The 27,598-nt window shown below is 45.0% G+C and overlaps 1 pseudogene; it reads left to right on the plus strand.

Moving 5' to 3' along the window:
• The first annotated feature begins 5,329 nt into the window (after positions 1–5,329).
• LOC142260355 (U2 spliceosomal RNA) lies at positions 5,330–5,536 on the plus strand (annotated as a pseudogene).
• The last annotated feature ends 22,062 nt before the right edge of the window (positions 5,537–27,598 follow it).

Consider the following 27,598-nt stretch of genomic DNA (forward strand, 5'->3'; position numbering starts at 1 on the left):
AAATGCACCTTAATATTCCACTGTTAACCCTTTCCTCCCAGCAGTAACACACAACTCCTCACCTTGATATCATGGTGATTTATGGTCAGAATGACTTCAATGCGATCAGTGATTTCTATTCTAGCTCTGCTCACATAGATTTTATATCCACACTCAACTATAGGCCGTTCTTCATATTTTGGGGGTTTTTAGTCAGATATACTAGTTTGTGCCTGTATAGTATTGGTGTAGATGGGAGTGTAGGGCATGGGTTACATGGCACTGTGGTGGGATACTGATGGGAGGTATTGGTGCTGTGTTTGAGGCTTCTACTGGGTATTTTCCTACAAATACTGGAACAGCTCACTGCTTAGAATGATCCTTCCCAGCTCTATAATATATTATATATACCCCACAATGCAGGCTCACACACACATTTGTCTCAAGTGTGTTGTAGGGACACAGATACAGTCTTGGTCATGTGACTAAAGGCTACTTTACACACTGCGATATCGGTCCTGATATCGCTAGTGTGGGTACCCGCCCCCATCTGTTGCGCGACACGGGCAAATTGCTGCCCATGCTGCACAACACCGAACAGAACCAGTCACACATACTTACCTGCCCGGCGACGTCGCTGTGACCGGCGAACCGCCTCCTTTCTAAGGGGGCGGTTCGTGCGGCGTCACAGCAACGTCACTGAGCGACCGCCCAATAGCAGTGGAGGGGCGGAGATGAGTGGCCGGAACATCCCGCCCACCTCCTTCCTTCCTCATAGCGGCTTTGAGGCAGGTAAGGAGAGGTTCCTCGTTTCTGCGGTGTCACACGGAGCAATGTGTGCTGCCGCAGGAGCGACGAACTACATCGTTACTGCTGCAGTAACGATAATCGAGAATGGAGACCCATGTCACCGATGAGCGATTTTGCACGTTTTTGCAACGATGCAAAATCGCTCATCGGTGTCACACGCAGCAACATCGCTAATGCGGCCGGATGTGCGTCACAAATTCCGTGACCCCAACGACTCCGCATTAGCGATGTCGCAGCGTGTAAAGCCCCCTTTAGTGGGAGTGGTGTACAGGGTCTTAGCAGTAAAGAGTATTCCATATTTCTGCCAGATACCCACAGAGATATTGAAATCTGAAAAAAGAGACTTCTGCTCATTGAAGGTAAGAACTGCTCACATAGCGTTCAACTCCACAGCAAACGTGTGCTCTAGCACTGGCATCTCAGCAGGGATATTCCCCTACTACACATGTGTGTCTGGGTCGCTGTGACAGTTTACAGGACATAACTCAGGGCACCTAGACAGAAGGCAGAGGGACTACTTTCTATTTCTGGTGTAGATCTTAGTACAATATATATATATATACTATTACATGTGACACATGTACCTTGTATTACCATTATTCGCTGTATATGAACCCCTTTTCTCCGGGCATTATTTGTCTATAGCATTTTTCACGAACCTGAGGCAACTGAGAACCCTTCAGTGAAGGAATTCCACTAACCCTCACAATACCAACCAGGGGCCTCCCTGCAGTAACTCAGGTAGTTGTACCCATTCTCTTTCCGCATTCTATGTGTTCTTCTTCTTTCTTCTTTTTTTTCTTTTTTCTTCTTTTTATTTCTATCATGTAGTTCAGGGGTTTATAGATATATGTCCTGCATCTCATATTTCCTTTAGTGGTGCTTCTTACCCATTCTCATATCATTTACCCTAGTATTTCATGATCCTGAGGCGACTGAGAACCCTTTAATAAAGGAATCCTTTTTCACTTGAATTGTCAAGTGATACTTACCAGTGACTATCACGTAATGTTACAGGTAGTTGCATTTTCTTCCTCTTCTTTCTCTCCTTTCTTCTTTGTCACACGGTCCATTGTGTTATAGCCCACGTGTCATGATAACACTTGTACCATCTTTTCATTTAGATTCCACCTACAATTATTTACCGATTCCAGTTCTGAAATAGGCTTTCATCATCTACTCACTAGAATTCTCAAGTGCATAAGGTACTGAGACATATACATGTTCACACCATTATAAAGAACAAAGTATAAACATTGAGGTTTTTCTCACACCCATGTTCCTGTGTTCTTTGATATGATATGTGTTCATTTCCTTCACTATATAGGATTGCAAGTTTTCCATTTGTACCTTAATGGCAATGACGCTATACAATTGAACACATATCATCCTGTTATCCATATAGGTGTGTATTTACCTGCTTGACTATTTTTGGTTGTTTGATCCAGAATGTTTCTCCAGATAGGTCATGTGGAAATTTTCTTTCCTCAGTACAAATGTTTTCACTATGGCTTTGGAAAAATTTTTTGTATGTGCATCATGGTTATTTGACCCATTGTACTCTCAAGTAGCAATATATTGTACTGTTATGTTGTACTATGTACTAATTACGTGTTTATATGGTTTTGTAACCCTTTATGATCTTAGATAACTTTATCCTTGATAAAGACCTAAAAACAAGGTCGAAACGTTGGATGAATTATCCTTTTGCACAAATAAAGAATTTTCAGCATTCCAAGAGTTCTTTTCTTACGTTATTGATCACTATAGTGTGCCAGAGCTATTTCTATTGAATTGACTCTTATTTTTTCTGAGCACCTGCTATATACACAGTGAGCCAGACATATTCAAGTTTCATTCAGAAGGCAGAGGGAAGCCTTAGCAGCTGAGCCTATATCTTGGCTTGTGAGCATTAGAACAGGCCGGCGATTACAGGGTAACATGAAAAATGTCCAGCTTGCATTATGACTAGAACATGACAATATCCTTTTAAGTACTAACCTATGATGCGTTCCTAAGCAGTTGATGTTATATGTTCTACATTTCATTTTCTGCATACTTTACAAGTAGTAGAATTTGCTTTGATATAGGCAACTGGATTTTCACAATGAAAAGGCAAAGGATAACGCCCGAAAAAGACGCCATACATTATGTCAGTGCCATCACTGACAAACCTGGATTGACCATGAAATACATCAATCCCCTTAAAGGTGAGTTAAAACAAGTTTTAACTAAATTGCCTTAATATTGTCATGCATTAGAATGACTGTCTTAGGTAATGATAAATATTTTCTACAGGAAGAGGAGTGTTTGCTGAAACTGAAATCGAAAAAGGGAGTTTTGTTGCAGAATATCGAGGCGAGCTCACGTATGCACTTACGATGGTAGACAACTACTCGAGATTTATGGTTGTGGTACAAGTCAAAGATCTAATGGCCCATACTGCAGCGAAGGTCTTCCAAGCACACTTATGCAGACCTCATGGCTACTCAGAGAGAGTCCTCACAGATCAAGGCACTGCCTTTGAAGCGGAAATCTTCAAGGACTTCTGCAGCTTTTACCGATGCAGGAAGATGCGCACTACACCCTACCATGCTCAAACCAATGGTTATCAACCTGCTCAGGACTTTACCCCATATTCCAGATGTGGCCTTACAAGTGATTTATAGAGGGTTAACAATACGTTGGGATCACCGGATCTAATCTCCCTTTTTATACACCCTAAAATCTTGTTTGCTTTAGAATAAACAATAACATCATAAAGGTATAGCAGTACCGTTTCAAAGTTTCGGTGTCCCAAGCAGCATTCCATCAGCCTCTGGAAGGTTCCTGGCAAATTGCACAGCTCGAAGGGCATGCTTTTGAACTCGCAGAGACCCATCGGGGTGGCAAAGGCGGTCTTCTCCCGGTCTGCCTCAGCAACGGACACTTGCCAATAGCGACTAGTGAGATCAAGGGTAGAAAAATAATTTGCAGTTCTCAATGCAGCTAGCTATTCCTCAATACAGGGGAGTGGTGCTGTCCTTCTTCTTTAACAGGACCAACGGAGCTGCCCAGAGGCTACAACTGTCACGGATAACCCCAGCCTCCTTCATGTTGCTCAACATGTCCTTGGTACACTGGTAATGTGCAGGTAGTTTTGGCTTATATCTCTCTTTGATGGGTGGGTGTGCACTTGTGGGGATGTAGTGTTTGACCCCTTTTATTCTTCAAAAGTCTAGCGGATGTTTGCTGAAGACTTGCTCGTATTCTTGCACTAGCCTGTAGACCCCCTTCTTGTGATGTGAAGGTGTGGAGTCAGTGCCTACGTGTAATTCCTTACACCACTCCTCTGGCTGACTTGGTGAGCTGTCACTGAATGGGTGGGCTGAAGCAATGGTGGATGCTGCTGTTTGGATAGCATGTGTATCTACTGAGAACAGCTTATCAATGGTGGCAAATCGGAGCAGCTTAATCTCTTGCTCTCCGCAGTTCAACACTCTCATGGGCACTCTTCCCTTCCATATTAATGAATAAAACTATGATGTAAATAGCATATAGATACCCCACAAATGCAGATAAAAGTAGGTTATGGGAAAAGGGGGAAGAGAGAAACAGGAAAATAGTGGAATAAAGTATACCTTCCAGGTGGGAGAGGAAATGGCAGCACAGCCAGTGGAGGTGAAGCAAGGGGAGCCTGCAACTAAAGAGTTGAGAGCGTTATCACATGGTGACTGAGCCTGATTGTAACGGGAGCATAGAGGTGCCGATCCTGTCTTACCTGCGTTGGTGTAGAAGTGGGTGTCCTGTGGTGGAGTCAGCTGTGTGCAGTGGTGGCCGTGGGTTCTTTTATGTGCGACCGTAGTAATAGCTGCGCCCACTTCCTGTATGGGAGTGGAATGCAGTGAGGCTAATGGAACGCACGCCTGCGCATTTGTGTTTAACGTCGCGCATGTGCAGAACGGAGAAAAGGCTGCGCTCACTTCCTAATGAAAGGGAGTGAGACGCAGCTGGGAAGGGAAGGGAAAAGATTAGGGTTTGGGGATGATGAGAGGGCTTTCTACGGGCAAGGATGGCAAAGGGTGGCAGTGACGGAAAGTCAGGCAGCCTGTCCTGTCCTGTCCTGTCCGTCCGTCTTTTTGTATCATGAATTGGAAAGACTGCAAGGGGGAGGGGAGGTGCTTGGAGGAGGAGGAGTTATTCAGATTAATTGCAGTGGGCGGCGGCTGCAAAAAGCATCATTCTTCTTGTTTTTGCTCTGCAAAACAGCCTTTTCAAGGGTTGGCTTGGGTGACAAAATGTCTTCTGTAGGCGTGGGTTTGTCTCCCTCTCCCTAAGATGTGTCCGGTATAGGCCAGGGTGCCACTCAAGGCCGTAACCAATTCGGGTTATAGCTTCTCGGCCTTTTGGCTAAGATCAAGTGTAGTTTCGGAGGACGCTACCTTGGTCGGTACTGGAAGGTGCCTGGGATTGCACGTCTGCCGGCCTTGAGGAAGTGTGTGCGCCTTCTGGTGACACATAGCCCTCTTGTGCCTGGACGGTTCCCAGGCAACGGGAGGCGATCACCTTTGTTATTTTGAAGTCCTACTGATAAACAGAAAAAAAAAAAAATTAAATCTGTTCTTATCAGTTTAATATCTGATACGTCCCCTCTCTGGGGACCATATATTAAATGGATTTTTAGAACAAGGAGATGGAAAAAATCTTGCTCTGTCCACTCCACGCATTGACCTGGTATTGCAGTACCTCCAGGACCGGTGCACCCCTTCTTAACCCAGTTTCCAAAAGCAGAACTCAATTCACCTGATTCAAATGAGCCCCATTAGTGAATTGAAAGAAAGCAAAAACTTTATATGCACCTCAATTTGGCCAATTCACTTTTCACACTTTCACCCTTTTTTTTATCTTTCACACCTTTTACTTGCTTTATTGATGCAAAAGCTGTGCCAAATAGCAAACTCATCTCCACTCAACTTGACCAACTCTGCTATGTCCCGTGCAGTATCTTATTCTCAGTCTTATCTAGATCATTTGCAATTGAATAGAATAGATCCCTTTTGGACACATTGGATTCAGCTGCTGCAGTGACTGCAGGTGTTAGAAGATGCAGACTTGGCATCAGGTGCTGTCTATCAGATTCCACTCCAATTAAAGCTTCCATTGTTTTTCGGTGTTTTCTTTGAGCAATGATGATGTCTTTAGTGATCTGTTGGCTCCCTCTCCTGGAGGAAGAGTTTGCTTGCTCTTGGACTTTCAAAAAGAGAGGTCATGATAGACATTTAGCTTCTGAGCCCAATTGGGGACAGTCATGGGTGATGAATGTTTTGCAACCTGCTGCGAAGCCTGATACCGCAATATAAGGAACGTCAAATACTAAGAATGGGCGGCCTATGAAAGAATTAGTACTTTCATTAAGCATACTTAAACGGCTAATTGGGAATAGACAAACTGTAAAAAGCCCTCTGAGAAAGCCCCTCTCTAACCTTTGTTAGTAAGCTTTTCTGTAGTCTGCCTGTTGATGTATTTTCCGTTTGAACAGTGCACAACATGAAGTGACGGAACACTGGCTTGTCACAATGTCCCCCGCTGACATCACGATAGCGCTGCTGCCTAGAAAGCCAGCTGCGCAGCAGAAGTTGCTCTTTGGGTGGGATGGTGGGCTAATGTATCTATTCCTGCTTGGTGTGAGTTTGACATGATCTAGAGCAACGAGTTCCAGCGGCTAGCGGTTGATTATTGGCTGTAATGGGGCTTTCTGGCTGGTGCCAGCCTTTCTTCTTAGCACACAGGAACCACAATCCCTACACCATGCTTCGATGGATTCTCTCATCCCAGCCCAGTAAAACTACATATTTCACACAGTTATAAGCAGCCCATGGGCATTCACCTGGATTAAAACCCATAACAGCTCATAGACCAAACAATCAATCTACCACTGGACCAAAGACAGGAAGCTAAATCCACTGCCTGCGGTAACTAACTTAATCCTATAGTCTACTCACACAACAAACCCAAGAGAAAGGAAAAAAACATGGCTTCGATTATCCATCCAATGAAAACGCATAACCATTGTGAGCCATTGGACAATGCAATTGCACACATGGTGACATGGTGCACGGCCCAATGAATCAAGTCTGTACTTCATATTCACGGTTTAAGCCCTTGGGTTCTAATGTGTCCAGAGTACATATCCAGAAAGATTCCCTTTCTTTGTGCTAAGCACAAGTCAACAATACGTTGTAAGCAGATTCTATTACCAGTCCCACACCATTTTGTGACGCATAATCGCACAGTGGCCCAATTAAGATTCCAAGTCATCGAACATGTCCCAGCCATACGCAGAGGAGGCGATAGAATTAGGAAGCTCAAAGAAAGGGAATCTTTCTGGATATATACTCTGGGCACGTTGGAACCCAAGGGCTTAAACCATGAATATGAAGAACCGACTTGATTCATTGGGCCGTGCACATTTTTTCTAACGCCCGGTTCTTTTTCGTGTTCACACTATATATGGCTCCAGTATGTATGGAGTTCCATTCTTCCTTGTTTTTTATTTGTCATGTTTGTCTGATTACCTTGTCTAACAGTTTTTTCTCCCCTTTCTTTACCTTCCAGGTTCCCATAGTCACGTGAAATATCCCTGTTGCACTTGATTACGGCTCACTATTCACTATAGGATGTCTTATATCTAACATCACACTCTCACCCATCAGCACTCTATAGGTTTGTATAAGGTATGCGCTTACACATCCGGTCCTCCATAGGTATTTCCACTTATGTAGCACTATCCCTATGATCACTCATAACTCATACCCTTGTAGTCAATTACAGCCTCCTCTCTCCCCTCTCCCCTTCTCCCTTTCCATCTATAATTTTGCCAGTACAATATTAGTTTACATTAGGCACATACTCACATATTCCTTTCCTTAGTGACTTATTGTAATTCACATTCGCATACAATTCTCTATGCCTGCCCCATTACTACATTCATACCTACTTGACCCTATCCTGATACCCCTTGTCTCACCTTGTTGGTCCCTACACCTGTTATCATCTCCTTTCCTGTGTCTGTCTTGTCACACAACACATTTTAGCATATCCCTTGTGCTCCTTATTACCTGTCCTGCCTATTAGAATTATGTCCATTATGTCCATGCATGGCCCAATGAATCAAGTCTGTACTTCATATTCATGGTTTAAGCCTTTGGGTTCCAATGTGCCCAGAGTATATATCCAGAAAGATTCCCTTTCTTTGAGCTTCCTAATTCTATTGCCTCCTCTACGTATGGCTTGGACATGTTCGATGACTTGGAATCTTAATTGGATCACTGTGTGATTATGCGTCACAAAATGGTGTGGGACTGGTAATAGAATCTGCTTACAATGTATTGTTGACTTGTGTTTAGCTCAAAGAAAGAGAATCTTTCTGGATATGTACTCTGGGCACATTAGAACCCAAGGGCTTAAACCGTGAATATGAAGTAAAGACTTGATTCATTGGGCCGTGCACCATGTCACCATGTGTCCAATTGCATTGTCCAATGGCTCACAATGGTTATGCGTTTTCATTGGATGGATAATCGAAGCCATGTTTTTTTCCTTTCTGTTGGGTTTGTTGTGTGAGTAGCCTATAGGATTAAGTTGGTTACCGCAGGCAGTGGATTTAACTTCCTGTCTTTGGTCCAGTGGTAGATGGATTGTCTGGTCTATGAGCTGTTATTGGTTTGAATGCAGGTGAATGCCCATGGGCTGCTTATGACTGTGTAAAATATGTAGTTTTACTGGGCTGGGATGAGAGAATCCATTGAAGCATGGTGTAGGGATTGTGGTTCCTGTGTGCTAAGAAGAGAGGCTGGCACCAGCCAGAAAGCCCCATTGCAGCCAATAATCACTTAATAACTTTTTCAACTTGTCATCATATGGGAGGCCTTCCATTCCTTGTAGTAGTCTAGTTGCCCACCTTTGAACTGACTCTAACTTCTGAATGTCCTTTTTAAAATGTGGAGCCCAAAACTGGTTCCCATATTCCAGATGTAGCCTTACAAGTGATTTATAGAGGTTGATCATCTTTACTTATCATTTAAAACTTTCAAACTGGTACACTCAACACATAAAGCCCCCCCCTTTTAAAGAGTAGTTTCCCTGTACCTAAGTGGGGGTCTACCTAGGTTGGAGCGAGTGGACCTTCGGGGTCCGGTGTCAGTGGTGACAGGCAGTGGGGCAGAGGGAACAGTCAGTTCCTCCTCCCTGCTATCATGTGGGGCAGGCGGAGGCGTAGGGGAGCTGGGTACAGGTACATCCCTGGGCACTGGCTCGCGGTTAACCGTTTCCATCATTTCTTCATCCACGGGTTGTGGGAACAGTATCACTGGAAGGATCACCGCACCGTTCTGTGTAGGCCAGTCTGCTGGAAAATCACCCATCATGGTGTGGATTACCTCTTTTTCCTTCTCCACTGGACTGGGAACTGGAGCCTCATCCGCTACTCTCAATGCTGGTGGGCACTTCTTCAGGTGGTCTCGGGAAACCGTGGCCAAAGTCCCCCCCTGGTCACGGCTGATCTGGTAGGCCTTCCCATTCTCCCATCCTGTGGGCTGGACTACATACGGGGTTTTTTCCCATTGATCATCCAGCTTGTGGGCCCTTCTTTTCCGCTTCAGCACTACATCCCCAGGTTGGAAGGAACCGGCAGGCGCCTTCTTGTTGAAGCACTGCTCCTGTTGTCCCCGACTCCGGCACAAGTTCTTTTCAACATACTCCTGGACCTGTCGGTACTGTGTCCTCCGCCGAGTGTCCCATTCAGCTGTCGACAGGAGTGCTTCTGAAGCTTCCAAGCCCATTTCCAGATCCACTGGTAGCCGGCCGGGACGAGCTCTCATCAGGTATGCTGGAGTGCATTTCGTAGAGCTGGAAGGGATGTTGTTGTACATATCGACCAGGTCAGGTAGCTTCTCCAGCCACAGGTTCCGCTCTTCCAGTGGTAACGTCTTGAGGAGGCCCAGGACCAAGTGGTTCATCTTTTCACAAATGCCATTGGTTTGGGCGTGGTAAGGCGTGGTCCGGATTTTCTTGCAGCCGTACAACTGGCAGAATTCCTGGAATACCTCTGCTTCAAAGGCCGGACCCTGGTCGGTAAGCACCCTCTCCGGGTACCAATGCGGTCAACAGAAATAAGCCTGGAAAGCCTTAGCAGCGGTGCGGCCGGTTAAGTCCTTAACTGGGACAACCACCAGGAACCTCGAGTAGTGGTCTACGATGGTCAGAGCGTAGGTGTACCCACTTCGGCTGGGGGTGAGCTTTACATGGTCAAGGGCAACCAGCTCCAGCGGTTGGTGTGTAATGATCGGGTGTAGGGGTGCCTTCTGGCTGGCCTCGTCCTTCCTTCTCAATGCGCAAGGGCCACATTCTCGGCACCAGGCCTCCACAGATTCCCGCATTCCACTCCAATAGAACCGCTCTCTTAACAACATCTCTAGCTTCTTCCACCCGAAGTGCACTGCACCATCATGGTATGCTTGCAGGACGGTGGGCACTTTAGCCTGGGGAATCACCAGCTGGCGGATCTTCTCGTGAGTCTTTGGATTAATCAGCTCGCGATACAACTTCCCCTGGTGTAGGTATAGCCGGGTCCGTTCTTGCCACAGACGTTGGGCTTCGGCAGGGGCAGCAGGGTCTATCCCAGCAGAACCCTGTTCCACTAGAGTCTTGACCAGGCGGACAGCAGGTGCCTGGTCCTGAGCTTCCTGCCAGTCCTGTCGGGGCAGCGGATCCAGGTTCACCCGTTGTTGGTAGACGTGCACCTTCTCAGTGAATGGCCGGTGAAATGCAGGCAACTCGATCTCTTCGAGGTCATCATCCTCTGGCCCCTCTTCCGACAGGTGGGGCATCCGGGAGAGTGCATTGGCATTGACATTGGTACGGCCGGCCCGGTACTTGATGGTGAAATCGTAGTTGGCTAACCTGGTCACCCACCGCTGCTCCAACGCGCCCAGCTTGGCCGTATCTAGATGGGTCAGCAGGTTATTGTCTGTGTACGCGGTGAACTTGGCTGCTGCCAGGTAATGGCGGAAACGCTCGGTGATAGCCCACACCAGTGCCAAGAGCTCAAGCTTGAAGGAGATGTAGTTCTCAGGGTTCCTCTCAGTCGGTCGGAGTTTTCGGCTAGCATAAGCTATTACCTTTTCCCTTCTGTCTTGGACCTGGGATAGAACAGCCCCCAAGCCCACATTGCTGGCGTCGGTGTAGAGGATGAATGGGCGGCTGTAGTCAGGGTACGCTAGGATTTCCTCTCCGGTCAGGGCTGTTCTCAGCTGGCGGAAGGATTCCTCATGCTTTTCTTCCCACACCAATGGGGCTACTAGGGATCTACCACCCTTGGTCTGTCCTACGAGGAGGTCTTGCATGGGGGCAGCCATCTTTGTGTACCCCTTAATGAAGCGACGGTAATATCCCACCAGGCCCAGAAACTGCCTCACTTCCCTCACTGTGGTCGGTCTCGGCCAGTCTTGGATGGCGGTGATCTTCTCGGGGTTGGGGGCGACACCTTCCGCACCAACCACATGTCCTAGGTACTGCACTCTGGGTTTCAGCAGATGACACTTTGAGGGCTTCAACTTCATCCCATACTTGGCAAGGGACGCGAACACCTCGGCTAGGTGCTCCAGGTGGGCTTCATACGTCTGTGAGTACACAATCACATCATCCAAGTACAGCAAAACGGTCCCATAGGCAGTCTTCTCTCGGTCTTCCGGTGCCACGGCCACCTGCCAGTACCCGCTGGTGAGGTCAAGGGTGGAGAAGTAGTTAGCGGTTCTCAGCGAGGCCAGGGACTCTTTGATGCGGGGCAGAGGGTAAGCATCCTTATGCGTTATCTGGTTAATCTTCCGGTAATCCACACACATCCGCATGGTGCCATCCTTCTTCTTAACCAGCACCAACGGAGCGGCCCAGGGACTACAGCTGTCCCTAATAACCTCTGCCTCCTTCATGTTCCTCAACATGTCTTTGGCGCATTGGTAGTGCGCAGGGGGAATAGGCCTGTATCTCTCTTTAATAGGGGAGTGTGTACCGGTAGGGATGTGGTGTTGAACCCCTTTAATCTGCCCAAAATCTAGAGGGTGCTTGCTAAAAACCCGCTCATACTCCTGTACCACCCGGTATACCCCTTCCTTGTGGTGTATGGGGGTATCATCAGTGCCGACATGTAGCTCTCGATACCACTCGCCTAACTCCCCCAGGGATGAGTGGGAACCGGCAGCAGGCGGTGTGACCGGGGGAACGGCTTCATGGATCGTGTGGGGATCTAGAGTGAACAATTTGGCAAGGGTAGCGTACCGGGTGGTGCATGAATGCACACATATTGGTTTTATAATCTTATTGTATTACTTTATATTCTTATTTCACTTGTGCATATCTCCACCATAATCCTGGCTAAGAAATATAGCTTTTTTTGGGGTACACAGGTAGTAAGGTCTTCTTTCTATTTCTTTAGGGGTGATATAGCCTGGTGGAACTCTAGACCTCTAACATTATATATGCACCCTTTTTCTTTATGGTTCTTGGACACCTTATAACATTCTTCCATACATATATATCTTTCTCATAAATTATAAATAATTAGGCATTTTTATATATTTTATTTACATTTTCATAAATAACTTTTTACAAAGCATGGGGGACATTCTCACATACATATAATTTTCATGTACGCATTCTGAAAATTTACGCATAAACCGTACACACTCCTTTTTGTAACAATTTCTATAACTCATTCGCTGAACTCTCATCCCGGATATTCATTCTTACACCGAATTTCCTGTTATAACACAACATTCATGATTTTTATTCAATTTATTTTTATTTTTTAGGTTTATTAGTAGTGATGAGCGAGTACTAAAAAGCTCGGGTGCTCGAAGCTCGGGCCGAGCCTCCCAAGATACTCGTGTACTCGGCCCGAGCACCGAGCCCAATGTTATCCTATGGGAGACCCGAGTATTTTTGTGAAATGACCACCGGCAGCATGTAGAAACCCTAAAAATGGCACAAAAGTCTCCGAAGAGTGCTCAAATGACATGGCAACAGCATGGGGAAGACCCCTTGAAGCATTTATCACTCAAAAGTCACAGCTGTGAATAATTTTGTCCACGTTTTACGCCATTTTTACGGACTCACCAGAAAACCTTCCAAAATGACACCAAAATGATTTTTCATAGCGGAAATGTTAAGGGCACATACCCAATAGTGAGATAGAGCTAATGTATGTTACTTTTTGAGATCAATACATGAAAGATTTTACGTAAAACATTGTGTGGCACTCCGATGTCCCTGAGAAGAGACGTGCATAAAGGCCTCTGAGTCTAATGTGCCCATTTTGAGGAACTGAGTCTTTGTAGTATTTTCCTTTGCCAGGGCAGTCCAAAATTGTGAGGTTCACCAATGCCCCTGCATACAGACGTGCATGATGGCCTGTAAACCTGAAGTGCCCATTGTAAGGAAGTGGGTCTATTGTAGTATAGCCCTTAGGCAGGGCAGCCAAAAATTGGGAGGCTCCACGTTGTCCCTGGATAGAGACGTGCATGAGGGCCTCAAAACATTAAGTGTCCAGTGTCAGGAAGTGGGTGTATTATAGTATAGCCCTTAGGCAGGGCAGCCAAAAATTGGGAGGCTCCACGTTGTCCCTGGATAGAGACGTGCATGAGGGCCTGTAAACCTGAAGTGCCCATTGGAAGGAAGTGGGTCTTTTGTAGTATAGCCCTTTGGCAGGGCAGCCAAAAATTGGGAGGCTCCACGTTGTCCCTGGATAGAGACGTGCATGAGGGCCTGTAAACCTGAAGTGCCCATTGGAAGGAAGTGGGTCTTTTGTAGTATAGCCCTTTGGCAGGGCAGCCAAAAATTGGGAGGCTCCACGTTGTCCCTGGATAGAGACATGCATGAGGGCCTCAAAACATTAAGTGTCCATTGTCAGGAAGTGGGTGTATTATAGTATAGCCCTTAGGCAGGGCAGCCAAAAATTGGGAGGCTCCACGTTGTCCCTGGATAGAGACGTGCATGAGGGCCTGTAAACCTGAAGTGCCCATTGGAAGGAAGTGGGTCTTTTGTAGTATAGCCCTTTGGCAGGGCAGCCAAAAATTGGGAGGCTCCACGTTGTCCCTGGATAGAGACGTGCATGAGGGCCTCAAAACATTAAGTGTCCATTGTCAGGAAGTGGGTGTATTATAGTATAGCCCTTTGGCAGGGCAGCCAAAAATTGGGAGGCTCCACGTTGTCCCTGGATAGAGACGTGCATGAGGGCCTCAAAACATTAAGTGTCCATTGTCAGGAAGTGGGTGTATTATAGTATAGCCCTTAGGCAGGGCAGCCAAAAATTGGGAGGCTCCACGTTGTCCCTGGATAGAGACGTGCATGAGGGCCTCAAAACATTAAGTGTCCATTGTCAGGAAGTGGGTCTTTTGTAGTATAGCCCTTTGGCAGGGCAGCCAAAAATTGGGAGGCTCCACGTTGTCCCTGGATAGAGACGTGCATGAGGGCCTCAAAACATTAAGTGTCCATTGTCAGGAAGTGGGTGTATTATAGTATAGCCCTTAGGCAGGGCAGCCAAAAATTGGGAGGCTCCACGTTGTCCCTGGATAGAGACGTGCATGAGGGCCTCAAAACATTAAGTGTCCATTGTCAGGAAGTGGGTCTTTTGTAGTATAGCCCTTTGGCAGGGCAGCCAAAAATTGGGAGGCTCCACGTTGTCCCTGGATAGAGACGTGCATGAGGGCCTCAAAACATTAAGTGTCCATTGTCAGGAAGTGGGTGTATTATAGTATAGCCCTTTGGCAGGGCAGCCAAAAATTGGGAGGCTCCACGTTGTCCCTGCATAGAGACGTGCATGAGGGCCTCAAAACATTGTTCCCATTGCAAAGGAGCGGGTCTCCTGTCGTTGTAATGTCCATTCTGCAAAGAATGGGCGAAAAAATTTACCACTGGGGGTATACCTGAAACAAAGGCCTAACTCTTGTAACGGTCATCATGGTGGCGCATGAGGAGAAGGAGGAGCAGTCCAGCGATTATCCAAAGTCCAGAAGTGTGTACCCATGGGTGACTGGAGGTACATGGCAAATTCCCGTTACAAACTTTAAATTCCGCTCTCATTTGCTGGTGGTGTGGTGAAGTCTGGCCCAATCCAACCCTTGTTCATCTTGATCAGAGTCAGCCTGTCAGCATTTTCAGTTGACAGGCGGGTGCGTTTATCTGTAATGATTCCACCTGCGGCACTAAAAACATGCTCTGACAAAACGCTAGCGGCAGGGCAGGCCAGGACTTCCAAGGCGTAGAGAGCCAATTCATGCCACGTGTCCACCTTGGATACCCAATAATTGTAAGGCACAGAGGAATGTCGGAGTACAGTTGTTCGATCTGCAAGGTACTCCTTGAGCATCTGGGCAAACTTAGGATTTCTTGTGGCACTACCCCGCACCTCAGGGGCTGTGGTACGTGAGGGGCTGAGAAAACTGTCCCACATCTTAAAGACTGTTCCCCTACCTCTGGCGGATTGGACTTGTGCCTCTCTCGGCTGTACGCCTTGGTTGTCCACTGATTCCTGACCTATGCCGCTAGCGTTTTGTGAGGGGAATGCTTTGCCTACTTCCGTGACTATGGCCTTCCGGAACTGCTGCATTTTGGTTGACCTCTCCGCCTCGGGAATAAGAGACATAAAGTTCTCCTTGTAGCGTGGGTCTAACAGTGTTACCAACCAGTAATGATTGTCGGCCAAGATGTTCTTAACGCGAGGGTCACGAGACAGGCAGCTTACCATAAAGTCAGCCATGTGCGCCAGACTCTTAACAGCCAGGACTTCAGTAGCCTGACCAACACGTTGACTGAACATGCTGTCCTCCTCCTCCTCCTTCTCCTCCTCCTCATCTACCCTGTCCTCTGGCCAGCCACGCTGAACCGAGGATATGACTGGTGTGCATGTCATATCCTCAATTTGGCCGGAGATTTGCTCCATGTCTTCATCCTCCTCCTCGTCATAGTCCTCCACTGCACGTTGTGATGAGACGAGGCTGGGCTGTGTGTTATCACCCACACCCACTACTGTTTCTTGCTGCAACTCATCGCGCTCCGCCTGCAATGCATCATGTTTGGTTTTGAGCAGAGACCGTTTTAGAAGGCAGAGTAGCGGTATGGTGACGCTAATAATGGCGTCATCTTATACCTTTATGATGTTATTGTTTATTCTAAAGCAAACAAGATTTTAGGGTGTATAAAAAGGGAGATTAGATCCGGTGATCCCAACGTATTGTTAACCCTCTATAAATCACTTGTAAGGCCACATCTGGAATATGGGGTAAAGTCCTGAGCAGGTTGATAACCATTGGTTTGAGCATGGTAGGGTGTAGTGCGCATCTTCCTGCATCCGCCATAACCTTCCCTTAGGATATACTGTGCCCTTATCAGATTGGTTGTACAAGGTTGCTTCTCTTATTGGATGGATTTCAAGCTGCATGGATAATGTTCATTTAAATGATGTGGATAGAAAGACTGAAGATATCTACATGTAGTCTGAAATCCATCATGAATCAATACTATTTTACACAGTCATAAGCAGCCCATGGGCATTCACCTGCATTCAAACCAATAACAGCTCATAGACCAGACAATCCATCTACCACTGGACCAAAGACAGGAAGTTAAATCCACTGCCTGCGGTAACCAACTTAATCCTATAGGCTACTCACACAACAAACCCAACAGAAAGGAAAAAAACATGGCTTCGATTATCCATCCAATGAAAACGCATAACCATTGTGAGCCATTGGACAATGCAATTGGACACTTGGTGACATGGTGCACGGCCCAATGAATCAAGTCTTTACTTCATATTCACGGTTTAAGCCCTTGGGTTCTAATGTGCCCAGAGTACATATCCAGAAAGATTCTCTTTCTTTGAGCTAAACACAAGTCAACAATACATTGTAAGCAGATTCTATTACCAGTCCCACACCATTTTGTGACGCATAATCACACAGTGATCCAATTAACATTCCAAGTCATCGAACATGTCCAAGCCATACGCAGAGGAGGCAATAGAATTAGGAAGCTCAAAGAAAGGGAATCTTTCTGGATATATACTCTGGGCACATTGGAACCCAAAGGCTTAAACCATGAATATGAAGTACAGACTTGATTCATTGGGCCATGCATGGACATAATGGACATAATTCTAATAGGCAGGACAGGTAATAAGGAGCACAAGTTATATGCTAAAATGTGTTGTGTGACAAGACAGACACAGGAAAGGACATGATAACAGGTGTAGGGACCAACAAGGTGAGACAAGGGGTATCAGGATAGGGTCAAGTAGGTATGAATGTAGTAATGGGGCAGGCATAGAGAATTGTATGTGAATGTGAATTACAATAAATCACTAAGGAAAGGAATATGTGAGTGTGTGCCTAATGTAAACTAATATTGTACTGGCAAAATTATAGATGGAAAGGGAGAAGGGGAGGGGGGGAGAGAGGAGGCTGTAATTGACTACAAGGGTATGAGTTATGAGTGATCATAGGGATAGTGTTACATAAGTGGAAATACCTATGGAGGACCGGATGTGTAAGCGCATACCTTATACAAACCTATAGAGTGCTGATGGGTGAGAGTGTGATGTTAGATATAAGACATCCTATAGTGAATAGTGAGCCGTAATCAAGTGCAACAGGGATATTTCACGTGACTATGGGAACCTGGAAGGTAAAGAAAGGGGAGAAAAAACTGTTAGACAAGGTAATCAGACATAATGTAACCAGTTGATCAGACATGATCACCTGGTTTGAGACCCCCTGCCTTACACTATATAGATATCATGTTCATTCCCCATCTATCTTGCTCAGGAGAGCATCTCCCTCCCCCGGCACCAAGAGCAGCTCATACTGAATTGTTACATTGACTAGTAACACTGCACACAGAAATGCACCTTAATATTCCACTGTTAACCCTTTCCTCCCAGCAGTAACACACAACTCCTCACCTTGATATCATGGTGATTTATGGTCAGAATGACTTCAATGCGATCAGTGATTTCTATTCTAGCTCTGCTCACATAGATTTTATATCCACACTCAACTATAGGCCGTTCTTCATATTTTGGGGGCTTTTAGTCAGATATACTAGTTTGTGCCTGTATAGTATTGGTGTAGATGGGAGTGTAGGGCATGGGTTACATGGCACTGTGGTGGAATACTGATGGGAGGTATTGGTGCTGTGTTTGATGCTTCTACTGGGTATTTTCCTACAAATACTGGAACAGCTCACTGCTTAGAATGATCCTTCCCAGCTCTATAATATATTATATATACCCCACAATGCAGGCTCACACACACATTTGTCTCAAGTGTGTTGTAGGGACACAGATACAGTCTTGGTCATGTGACTAAAGGCTACTTTACACACTGCGATATCGGTCCCGATATCGCTAGTGTGGGTACCCGCCCCCATCTGTTGCGCGACACGGGCAAATCGCTGCCCATGCCGCACAACACCGACCAGACCCGTCACACATACTTACCTGCCCGGCGATGTCGCTGTGTCCGGCGAACCGCCTCCTTTCTAAGGGGGCGGTCCGTGCGGCGTCACAGCGACATCACTGAGCGACCGCCCAATAGCAGCGGAGGGGCGGAGATGAGTGGCCGGAACATCCCGCCCACCTCCTTCCTTCCTCATAGCGGCTGGGAGGCAGGTAAGGAGAGGTTCCTCGTTTCTGCGGTGTCACACGGAGCGATGTGTGCTACCGCAGGAGCGACGAACTACATCGTTACTGCTGCAGTAACGATAATCGAGAATGGAGACCCATGTCACCGATGAGCGATTTTGCACGTTTTTGCAACGATGCAAAATCGCTCATCGGTATCACACGCAGCAACATCGCTAATGCGGCCGGATGTGCGTCACAAATTCCGTGACCCCAACGACTCCGCATTAGCGATGTCGCAGCGTGTAAAGCCCCCTTTAGTGGGAGTGGTGTACAGGGTCTTAGCAGTAAAGAGTATTCCATATTTCTGCCAGATACCCACAGAGATATTGAAATCTGAAAAAAGAGACTTCTGCTCATTGAAGGTAAGAACTGCTCACATAGCGTTCAACTCCACAGCAAACGAGTGCTCTAGCACTGGCATCTCAGCAGGGATATTCCCCTACTACACATGTGTGTCTAGGTCACTGTGACAGTTTACAGGACATAACTCAGGGCACCTAGACAGAAGGCAGAGGGACTACTTTCTATTTCTGGTGTAGAGCTTAGTACAATATATATATATTTATACTATTACATGGGACACATGTACCTTGTATTACCATTATTCGCTGTATATGAACCCCTTTTCTCCGGGCATTATTTGTCTATAGCATTTTTCACGAACCTGAGGCAACTGAGAACCCTTCAGTGAAGGAATTCCACTAACCCTCACAATACCTACCAGGGGCCTCCCTGCAGTAACTCAGGTAGTTGTACCCATTCTCTTTCCGCATTCTATGTGTTCTTCTTCTTTCTTCTTTTTTTTCTTTTTTCTTCTTTTTATTTCTATCATGTAGTTCAGGGGTTTATAGATATATGTCCTGCATCTCATATTTCCTTTAGTGGTGCTTCTTACCCATTCTCATATCATTTACCCTAGTATTTCATGATCCTGAGGCGACTGAGAACCCTTTAATAAAGGAATCCTTTTTCACCTGAATTGTCAAGTGATACTTACCAGTGACTATCACGTAATGTTACAGGTAGTTCCATTTTCTTCCTCTTCTTTCTCTCCTTTCTTCTTTGTCACACGGTCCATTGTGTTATAGCCCACGTGTCATGATAACACTTGTACCATCTTTTCATTTAGATTCCACCTACAATTATTTACCGATTCCAGTTCTGGAATAGGCTTTCATCATCTACTCACTAGAATTCTCAAGTTCATAAGGTACTGAGACATATACATGTTCACACCATTATAAAGAACAAAGTATAAACATTGAGGTTTTTCTCACACCCATGTTCCTGTGTTCTTTGATATGATATGTGTTCATTTCCTTCACTATATAGGATTGCAAGTTTTCCATTTGTACCTTAATGGCAATGACGCTATACAATTGAACACATATCATCCTGTTATCCATATAGGTGTGTATTTACCTGCTTGACTATTTTTGGTTGTTTGATCCAGAATGTTTCTCCAGATAGGTCATGTGGAAATTTTCTTTCCTCAGTACAAATGTTTTCACTATGGCTTTGGAAAATTTTTTTGTATGTGCATCATGGTCATTTGACCCATTGTACTCTCAAGTAGCAATATATTGTACTGTTATGTTGTACTATGTACTAATTACGTGTTTATATGGTTTTGTAACCCTTTATGATCTTAGATAACTTTATCCTTGATAAAGACCTAAAAACAAGCTCGAAACGTTGGATGAATTATCCTTTTGCACAAATAAAGAATTTTCAGCATTCTAAGAGTTCTTTTCTTACGTTATTGATCACTATAGTGTGCCAGAGCTATTTCTATTGAATTGACTCTTATTTTTTCTGAGCACCTGCTATATACACAGTGAGCCAGACATATTCAATTTTCATTCAGAAGGCAGAGGGAAGCCTTAGCAGCTGAGCCTATATCTTGGCTTGTGAGCATTAGAACAGGCCGGCGATTACAGGGTAACATGAAAAATGTCCAGCTTGCATTATGACTAGAACATGACAATATCCTTTTAAGTACTAACCTATGATGCGTTCCTAAGCAGTTGATGTTATATGTTCTACATTTCATTTTCTGCATACTTTCCAAGTAGTAGAATTTGCTTTGATATAGGCAACTGGATTTTCACAATGAAAAGGCAAAGGATAACGCCCGAAAAAGACGCCATACATTATGTCAGTGCCATCACTGACAAACCTGGATTGACCATGAAATACATCAATCCCCTTAAAGGTGAGTTAAAACAAGTTTTAACTAAATTGCCTTAATATTGTCATGCATTAGAATGACTGTCTTAGGTAATGATAAATATTTTCTACAGGAAGAGGAGTGTTTGCTGAAACTGAAATCGAAAAAGGGAGTTTTGTTGCAGAATATCGAGGTGAGCTCACGTATGCACTTACGATGGTAGACAACTACTCGAGATTTATGGTTGTGGTACAAGTCAAAGATCTAATGGCCCATACTGCAGCGAAGGTCTTCCAAGCACACTTAGGCAGACCTCATGGCTACTCAGAGAGAGTCCTCACAGATCAAGGCACTGCCTTTGAAGCGGAAATCTTCAAGGACTTCTGCAGCTTTTACCGATGCAGGAAGATGCGTACTACACCCTACCATGCTCAAACCAATGGTTATCAACCTGCTCAGGACTTTACCCCATATTCCAGATGTGGCCTTACAAGTGATTTATAGAGGGGTAACAATACGTTGGGATCATCGGATCTAATCTCCCTTTTTATACACCCTAAAATCTTGTTTGCGTTAGAATAAACAATAACATCATAAAGGTATAGCAGTACCGTTTCAAAGTTTCGGTGTCCCAAGCAGCATTCCATCAGCCTCTGGAAGGTTCCTGGCAAATTGCACAGCTCGAAGGGCATGCTTTTGAACTCGCAGAGACCCATCGGGGTGGCAAAGGCGGTCTTCTCCCGGTCTGCCTCAGCAACGGACACTTGCCAATAGTGACTAGTGAGATCAAGGGTAGAAAAATAATTTGCAGTTGTCAATGCAGCTAGCTATTCCTCAATACAGGGGAGTGGTGCTGTCCTTCTTCTTTAACAGGACCAACGGAGCTGCCCAGAGGCTACAACTGTCACGGATAACCCCAGCCTCCTTCATGTTGCTCAACATGTCCTTGGTACACTGGTAATGTGCAGGTAGATTTGGCTTATATCTCTCTTTGATGGGTGGGTGTGCACTTGTGGGGATGTAGTGTTTGACCCCTTTTATTTTTCAAAAGTCTAGCGGATGTTTGCTGAAGACTTGCTCGTATTCTTGCACTAGCCTGTAGACCCCCTTCTTGTGATGTGAAGGTGTGGAGTCAGTGCCTACGTGTAATTCCTTACACCACTCCTCTGGCTGACTTGGTGAGCTGTCACTGAATGGGTGGGCTGAAGCAATGGTGGATGCTGCTGTTTGGATAGCATGTGTATCTACTGAGAACAGCTTATCAATGGTGGCAAATCGGAGCAGCTTAATCTTTTGCTCTCCGCAGTTCAACACTCTCATGGGCACTCTTCCCTTCCATATTAATGAATAAAACTATGATGTAAATAGCATATAGATACCCCACAAATGCAGATAAAAGTAGGTTATGGGAAAAGGGGGAAGAGAGAAACAGGAAAATAGTGGAATAAAGTATACCTTCCAGGTGGGAGAGGAAATGGCAGCACAGCCAGTGGAGGTGAAGCAAGGGGAGCCTGCAACTAAAGAGTTGAGAGCGTTATCACATGGTGACTGAGCCTGATTGTAACGGGAGCATAGAGGTGCCGATCCTGTCTTACCTGCGTTGGTGTAGAAGTGGGTGTCCTGTGGTGGAGTCAGCTATGTGCAGTGGTGGCCGTGGGTTCTTTTATGTGCGACCGTAGTAATAGCTGTGCCCACTTCCTGTATGGGAGTAGAATGCAGTGAGGCTAATGGAACGCACGCCTGCGCATTTGTGTTTAACGTCGCGCATGTGCAGAACGGAGAAAAGGCTGCGCTCACTTCCTAATGAAAGGGAGTGAGACGCAGCTGGGAAGGGAAGGGAAAAGATTAGGGTTTGGGGATGATGAAAGGGCTTTCTACGGGCAAGGATGGCAAAGGGTGGCAGTGACGGAAAGTCAGGCAGATGGTCCTGTCCTGTCCTGTCCGTCCGTCTTTTTGTATCATGAATTGGAAAGACTGCAAGGGGGAGGGGAGGTGCTTGTGCCCAAAAGGAGGAGTTATTCAGATTCATTGCAGTGGGCGGCGGCTGCAAAAAGCACCATTCTCCTTGTTTTTGCTCTGCAAATTCTACTACTTGGAAAGTATGCAGAAAATGAAATGTAGAACATATAACATCAACTGCTTAGGAACGCATCATAGGTTAGTACTTAAAAGGATATTGTCATGTTCTAGTCATAATGCAAGCTGGACATTTTTCATGTTACCCTGTAATCGCCGGCCTGTTCTAATGCTCACAAGCCAAGATATAGGCTCAGCTGCTAAGGCTTCCCTCTGCCTTCTGAATGAAAATTGAATATGTCTGGCTCACTGTGTATATAGCAGGTGGTCAGAAAAAATAAGAGTCAATTCAATAGAAATAGCTCTGGCACACTATAGTGATCAATAACGTAAGAAAAGAACTCTTAGAATGCTGAAAATTCTTTATTTGTGCAAAAGGATAATTCATCCAACGTTTCGAGCTTGTTTTTAGGTCTTTATCAAGGATAAAGTTATCTAAGATCATAAAGGGTTACAAAACCATATAAACACGTAATTAGTACATAGTACAACATAACAGTACAATATATTGCTACTTGAGAGTACAATGGGTCAAATGACCATGATGCACATACAAAAAAATTTTCCAAAGCCATAGTGAAAACATTTGTACTGAGGAAAGAAAATTTCCACATGACCTATCTGGAGAAACATTCTGGATCAAACAGCCAAAAATAGTCAAGCAGGTAAATACACACCTATATGGATAACAGGATGATATGTGTTCAATTGTATAGCGTCATTGCCATTAAGGTACAAATGGAAAACTTGCAATCCTATATAGTGAAGGAAATGAACACATATCATATCAAAGAACACAGGAACATGGGTGTGAGAAAAACCTCAATGTTTATACTTTGTTCTTTATAATGGTGTGAACATGTATATGTCTCAGTACCTTATGAACTTGAGAATTCTAGTGAGTAGATGATGAAAGCCTATTCCAGAACTGGAATCGGTAAATAATTGTAGGTGGAATCTAAATGAAAAGATGGTACAAGTGTTATCATGACACGTGGGCTATAACACAATGGACCGTGTGACAAAGAAGAAAGGAGAGAAAGAAGAGGAAGAAAATGGAACTACCTGTAACATTACGTGATAGTCACTGGTAAGTATCACTTGACAATTCAGGTGAAAAAGGATTCCTTTATTAAAGGGTTCTCAGTCGCCTCAGGATCATGAAATACTAGGGTAAATGATATGAGAATGGGTAAGAAGCACCACTAAAGGAAATATGAGATGCAGGACATATATCTATAAACCCCTGAACTACATGATAGAAATAAAAAGAAGAAAAAAGAAAAAAAAGAAGAAAGAAGAAGAACACATAGAATGCGGAAAGAGAATGGGTACAACTACCTGAGTTACTGCAGGGAGGCCCCTGGTAGGTATTGTGAGGGTTAGTGGAATTCCTTCACTGAAGGGTTCTCAGTTGCCTCAGGTTCGTGAAAAATGCTATAGACAAATAATGCCCGGAGAAAAGGGGTTCATATACAGCGAATAATGGTAATACAAGGTACATGTGTCCCATGTAATAGTATAAATATATATATATTGTACTAAGCTCTACACCAGAAATAGAAAGTAGTCCCTCTGCCTTCTGTCTAGGTGCCCTGAGTTATGTCCTGTAAACTGTCACAGTGACCTAGACACACATGTGTAGTAGGGGAATATCCCTGCTGAGATGCCAGTGCTAGAGCACTCGTTTGCTGTGGAGCTGAACGCTATGTGAGTAGTTCTTACCTTCAATGAGCAGAAGTCTCTTTTTTCAGATTTCAATATCTCTGTGGGTATCTGGCAGAAATATGGAATACTCTTTACTGCTAAGACCCTGTACACCACTCCCACTAAAGGGGGCTTTACACGCTGCGACATCGCTAATGCGGAGTCGTTGGGGTCACGGAATTTGTGACGCACATCCGGCCGCATTAGCGATGTTGCTGCGTGTGATACCGATGAGCGATTTTGCATCGTTGCAAAAACGTGCAAAATCGCTCATCGGTGACATGGGTCTCCATTCTCGATTATCGTTACTGCAGCAGTAACGATGTAGTTCGTCGCTCCTGCGGTAGCACACATCGCTCCGTGTGACACCGCAGAAACGAGGAACCTCTCCTTACCTGCCTCCCAGCCGCTATGAGGAAGGAAGGAGGTGGGCGGGATGTTCCGGCCACTCATCTCCGCCCCTCCGCTGCTATTGGGCGGTCGCTCAGTGACGTCGCTGTGACGCCGCACGGACCGCCCCCTTAGAAAGGAGGCGGTTCGCCGGACACAGCGACGTCGCCGGGCAGGTAAGTATGTGTGACGGGTCTGGTCGGTGTTGTGCGGCATGGGCAGCGATTTGCCCGTGTCGCGCAACAGATGGGGGCGGGTACCCACACTAGCGATATCGGGACCGATATCGCAGTGTGTAAAGTAGCCTTTAGTCACATGACCAAGACTGTATCTGTGTCCCTACAACACACTTGAGACAAATGTGTGTGTGAGCCTGCATTGTGGGGTATATATAATATATTATAGAGCTGGGAAGGATCATTCTAAGCAGTGAGCTGTTCCAGTATTTGTAGGAAAATACCCAGTAGAAGCATCAAACACAGCACCAATACCTCCCATCAGTATTCCACCACAGTGCCATGTAACCCATGCCCTACACTCCCATCTACACCAATACTATACAGGCACAAACTAGTATATCTGACTAAAAGCCCCCAAAATATGAAGAACGGCCTATAGTTGAGTGTGGATATAAAATCTATGTGAGCAGAGCTAGAATAGAAATCACTGATCGCATTGAAGTCATTCTGACCATAAATCACCATGATATCAAGGTGAGGAGTTGTGTGTTACTGCTGGGAGGAAAGGGTTAACAGTGGAATATTAAGGTGCATTTCTGTGTGCAGTGTTACTAGTCAATGTAACAATTCAGTATGAGCTGCTCTTGGTGCCGGGGGAGGGAGATGCTCTCCTGAGCAAGATAGATGGGGAATGAACATGATATCTATATAGTGTAAGGCAGGGGGTCTCAAACCAGGTGATCATGTCTGATCAACTGGTTACATTATGTCTGATTACCTTGTCTAACAGTTTTTTCTCCCCTTTCTTTACCTTCCAGGTTCCCATAGTCACGTGAAATATCCCTGTTGCACTTGATTACGGCTCACTATTCACTATAGGATGTCTTATATCTAACATCACACTCTCACCCATCAGCACTCTATAGGTTTGTATAAGGTATGCGCTTACACATCCGGTCCTCCATAGGTATTTCCACTTATGTAACACTATCCCTATGATCACTCATAACTCATACCCTTGTAGTCAATTACAGCCTCCTCTCTCCCCCCTCCCCTTCTCCCTTTCCATCTATAATTTTGCCAGTACAATATTAGTTTACATTAGGCACACACTCACATATTCCTTTCCTTAGTGATTTATTGTAATTCACATTCACATACAATTCTCTATGCCTGCCCCATTACTACATTCATACCTACTTGACCCTATCCTGATACCCCTTGTCTCACCTTGTTGGTCCCTACACCTGTTATCATGTCCTTTCCTGTGTCTGTCTTGTCACACAACACATTTTAGCATATAACTTGTGCTCCTTATTACCTGTCCTGCCTATTAAAATTATGTCCATTATGTCCATGCATGGCCCAATGAATCAAGTCTGTACTTCATATTCATGGTTTAAGCCTTTGGGTTCCAATGTGCCCAGAGTATATATCCAGAAAGATTCCCTTTCTTTGAGCTTCCTAATTCTATTGCCTCCTCTGCGTATGGCTTGGACATGTTCGATGACTTGGAATCTTAATTGGATCACTGTGTGATTATGCGTCACAAAATGGTGTGGGACTGGTAATAGAATCTGCTTACAATGTATTGTTGACTTGTGTTTAGCTCAAAGAAAGAGAATCTTTCTGGATATGTACTCTGGGCATATTAGAACCCAAGGGCTTAAACCGTGAATATGAAGTAAAGACTTGATTCATTGGGCCGTGCACCATGTCACCAAGTGTCCAATTGCATTGTCCAATGGCTCACAATGGTTATGCGTTTTCATTGGATGGATAATCGAAGCCATGTTTTTTTCCTTTCTGTTGGGTTTGTTGTGTGAGTAGCCTATAGGATTAAGTTGGTTACCGCAGGCAGTGGATTTAACTTCCTGTCTTTGGTCCAGTGGTAGATGGATTGTCTGGTCTATGAGCTGTTATTGGTTTGAATGCAGGTGAATGCCCATGGGCTGCTTATGACTGTGTAAAATAGTATTGATTCATGATGGATTTCAGACTACATGTAGATATCTTCAGTCTTTCTATCCACATCATTTAAATGAACATTATCCATGCAGCTTGATGCCTTGTGGACTCGGTCTAGGGACTTTGGCTTCAACTAGAGGATCACTTGGCTACATGGCTTCAATCTAGGGGCTCCAATTCCGATTGGAGATCATAACCGCAATCTAGGGATTTCGACTCCGGCTGCCAGGATTATGCCATATCATCATACCAGAGACTACTTAAGGAAGAAACCCAGGTTGGACAATTTTGTCACCTGGCTACAGACTTTGCAGACCTCAGCCAGCTTCCTAAATCTGGCGCTATTCTATTGTCGGTGGGTGCCCGACAAATTACACAGCTATGTAAAATTTTGGTTTATGAAACTTCAAATCCAGTGACTGATTATTATGTTTTCTAATGTCCTGATTTAAAAAAAAAATAAATATTTTTTTTTAACCATCAAATATTGATTTTGTACAATCCATGTGTGAAGTTACATACAAGTGACATGAACAAGAAAAATACTTATTGTAACCAAAAATATTCACAATTTTATATATAAAATACATTTATTTATTGTAC

Source organism: Anomaloglossus baeobatrachus, assembly GCF_048569485.1.
Source record: "Anomaloglossus baeobatrachus isolate aAnoBae1 chromosome 10 unlocalized genomic scaffold, aAnoBae1.hap1 SUPER_10_unloc_1, whole genome shotgun sequence".
NCBI lineage: Eukaryota > Metazoa > Chordata > Amphibia > Anura > Aromobatidae > Anomaloglossus > Anomaloglossus baeobatrachus.